A 4,372-nucleotide genomic window follows, 5' to 3' on the forward strand; every position below is an offset into this window, starting at 1 on the left:
AACAAATAATATATATATAGAAATATGTACAACAACTATAGAAAAGGGGAGATTCATGTCAATCAGTATAAATTAATAAGTAAGAAAATGAAGACAATTGATGAGGAAAACTAAAAGTTTCAATAAAAAAACCATGGTCAACAGAAGTCATGATAAACAGAAGGGATTCCAAAGTGAATATTAGGAACAACAACAACAAAAAACATCCTCATAATAGCAAAGGTTAATTACTACACGGAAAAGGTAAAATATTGACGCATAAATGGCAAAAGTGTTCATTACTTACCTTTATTCTATATTGGAAAGATCCTAGATGGTGTCACCATTGAAACAACTTATCAGGAAATGAGGTGGATATTTAACTGACTGGTTTTATTCTGGAAGACATGGGCAGATCCTCTGTTGCTCTAAATTTTCATAGCACTGTGCCCCATGATCTAGTTAAACTGCAAAATACTGGGCTTAATGCAGTAAAATTCTATGCCCTGTGTCATGCACCAGACCATACAGTACAACCATGATGGTTCCCTTTGACCCTAGAATCAATTAATCTGCTGGGGCCTTCAAGATATTAGAAGTCACAAAGTGAGGTGCGAATATTGTATGTTTCCATAGATGAGCTCAGTGTATTAACATAAGGACTGGCATATGAAGATTGTTTTTTATCTCTATGTTCTTGGTTCCAACCAAGCTCCAATTTGATAGTGAATTAAATTTAATCTTCTCCTATAGTGGTTTGTTAGCCAGTGTAAAAGGAACTGGTTGTCATGGGCTAATTCATGGTGAAGCTGGCACTCACCTCAAGTAAAAAAAAAAATCACTTCCTCTAGAATTGGTGCATTTTGCTGCATAGGTCACGAAATTAACTCCCATTTAGATGCAAAAAAGGATTATCAACTGAGCCTGCTTCCCACTCTGCTTGGTCTACTGTCCCCTTGCCCCTTATGATCTGTCCAAAGGATTTATCTTGAACCACCTAACCTCCAGCTAACTCCTACATCAGCTCTATCCTTCAGAGGGGAAGGTCTACCTCACTTGATTCCACCTGAGAATCGAAGCTACAACTGATTGGAGAGAATAGCTTAACCAGTTTTAAAATTTCAAAGATAATGCCAGTCCTTTAAAAAAAAAAAAAAAAAGAGAGACTCTTTTCATTCCTTAAAGATTGTAATTATTGAAAATGAACATTTAAAAATTTGGGGACAGAAACAAAGCCAAACATTTTCAGTTTTTGAAATATTTCACTGCTTGGGTGAGTTGATCAATCAAACCTGTGAAGGGAGGGGAGGGTGGGAAGGGGAGGAAAAGAGAAGAAAAATGCAAACAACCAAGAAAATCCAATGTGTGAGAAGTAGAAGACAAAAATGCTAACTGATGGAGGAAATAAATAAATAAAAATAAACAGTGTAAATGGCAAGGAAATCAATATCTTTCTGTGAAAATGTCCATTCTTATAAACTGGAGGTATCTCAGTGGAAAAACAATATTCCCAACAGGAAGCTTTGAAGAGCTGTCACTAGAATTATTCAGTGAGACAGAAGACTCCTAAAAGGGTTGGAGGAGTTCTTAGCAATGTGACTATCCACCTGAATGTTCAGACAACGTCAGAACCGTGTGGTTTTACAGTAGGCTGGAAATACAATAGTCGACTTTTTTTGGAGTTACGTTCTGACTTCAGCTTCCAGCCACAGCCAGAACCTGCAAGTTCCAAAGTGAGCACATAATTATGGAGTCGGGAAAGTGCTGGGGGGAGGAATCAAAGTATTACAATCCTTAGAACAAGATTCAGGGAATTTGTGTGCAGATCAGGTCTGATTTTATGTGGATTGATTCAGTCCCATTTCTGTCCCAATCCCAAAGTTTGAGGAGTGTTTCTAAAACATGATACAGTTCTGCTTAGGGAGGAGAACAGTTTACTATCAAACCCGGGGCCTGTTCAGCCGGCCTTGTCCCTTAAAGAAAACCATGTTTGAAGTCAGCCATGTATAGAGCTGATGGCAGGAATAGAACTGGAATTACTGTACCTCCACAAAAAGCTGCCTCAGCTACTGGGATCTTTGTGAGGCAACTTAGTGAGAGGTGCGGAGATGAGTGCTGTAACTGAACGGCATAAGGGAATGTAATGAAGTCTATTGTTTGGGGCATCTCTTGGCAGTATGCATCTAATGGCCGGTCGATATGAAGTAAAAACAGTCAAGAAAGAGTATGTGAAAAACTTACCCAGAGGCCAAAAGTTAAATATAGCTGCAGCTGCTCTCTGTATTTAAGGCTGCACAGAGAAGGGGCTTCCAATGCACCTTTACAACTGCACAGCACTCTTGATCTACAGCTGCACCCATAAGTTTTCTGGGGCTGAAAGCGCTATGTGCCTCTGCCAGTGCAACTCCATTCTGATCTTCCTATTCTCGCTGGGGGAACCATCAGTGCTTTGCTAATGCAAACAGCACCTTCTGATAGCTAATTTCTGGGTTTCTTCCAGAAAGCTTTGGCAAATGGATTGCAATCAACCATGAGTGGAAAGTTTTCCTTGCACCTCTCCACATTTTAACTGGTTACATCAGAGTTAGTGTCCTTCTTGGTTTGTTTTTTTTTTAAAATAAGCAATAGATTTACACTGACATTTACCAAATTAAAATAAAAAACATGGAAACCAGTTTGTGGCTTAAAAAGGCACACTTGGGATTCAGTTCCTTTTATTGCTAGGGGATGAAATGACTGCAGTGTGCATCATCCACTGAAATCAATGGCACCTCAGGAGCCCAGCTTGTCCCAGAAGGATAAGAAAATGGAAGCAGAGCAATTAAACGCATCTGTGTTCTCCCTTATACTGCTAACCCTGGAAAACACCTGTGAAGACAATGCGAGGGATACCTCCATAGACACCCACAGGCTCTCAGTTTCCAGCATACTGGAGAACAGCTACTTGGAGTACACCCCCTCCCCCAGGTGTCTTCACTAACATACAGTACAAATTCATTATTAACAACTAGGGTTATAGCAACCCCCTTCTAACAATCCCAACAGTAGGGACTGATTGTCTCATTATCATGACACAGAAGATTGACTAATTCTTTTATAGTGAGCATCCTCTTTCAATGTATGTATCTTCTGGTCCAATGGGGATCCAGTTTGATGAGGTTGTACTGCATTTCCAGGTTTGGAGTGTGCATGCAGGAGCAGGTAGGTGGGGCATGTTTGGAGTCATACTAGTAGGGCATGCTGCCATAGTGGTGTACACTTGCCCTTTCCCTGCTGGCCTGCAGTGTGTGAACCCTTCAGCCTTTGTTACCCTTGGTTACATAGTGGGTATTAGATGAGTTGGAAGCAAAAGTGATCAGAATGAAGCGTTGCATGTGCTAAACTCATTGCTGGGATGGAGGACTTCCATACAGAGATGAGGATGCTGTGAGAGTGCTGTCAGATAGCAGTCACTCTAAGTCCGTACTCTGAGGGCTAGGGAGCAGGGTGCTCCAGCTGTACCATTTGCCTTATGAAAAGCAAAAAACCACCCTTCACAAATGTGATAATCCCATGTCCAACTCTGTTGTTCCTTGATGTCAGTTAGCCACAGCATGTTGATCTGCATCAGAGATGCCAAGGATGCCTGTCATCTAGCTCACGGTGCTGCCCATGGGTCTTGGACTAGCTTTGCGCACTAGATGCTGCATGTGCCAGCCTTGGCCCTGCATGTTGCATGTGGTGCATGAAGCCAGGCTGCTGCTCGCTGCACACAGTGTGTGGGGCGGGAGCTGGTATGCACAGTGCATGCAACATGCAGGGCCAGTCCAGGGCATGTGCTCCATGCAGTGTCTGCACTAGACAGTCTTTGCACGCTGGCTCCAGCCCATAGGGGTGGTTTGTGGGCTCCTCATCTGGCCCATGGGGTTGGATGAGTTTGACAACCCAATCTACATTACAAAATGCTGTCAGACTGTTGCCAGTTGGTGTGAATTGTTTCAGCTCCTTTACACTCAGTGGAATACTGCATCAACGCACATCCACTAAAGCTCGTGTTCAAATGTTATCAAGAACCATCAGTGACAGACCATTACTTAGTGGCCAATAGAACGCATGAGGACTCTGGTTCATCACTGTCAAGCAGGTGAGGAACCAGGCTTTTTAAAAGAGGGGTGTGGGAGCACTTACCAGCACTGCAGGGGTGACTGAAACCCACTTCCAGCCTCTTCCCATTCCAGTGGGCAGAGGGTACTATGGCAGGAGCAGGTGGAGTCTTTTTTTAAAGTCCCTTAATCAGGTAACAATCTTCCCTCCCCCACCCTTCCCACTTCTATGTAAAGCAGCATGTCCCCTCCTTTCCCTTTCCCTCCCATGCCTCCTTCTCCTTCCTGCTGCTGCAGCTGTCCTGCTGTTC

This window comes from Gavialis gangeticus, unplaced genomic scaffold (genome assembly GCF_001723915.1).
Source record: "Gavialis gangeticus isolate Ggan-Ray unplaced genomic scaffold, GavGan_comp1, whole genome shotgun sequence".
Lineage (NCBI taxonomy): Eukaryota > Metazoa > Chordata > Crocodylia > Gavialidae > Gavialis > Gavialis gangeticus.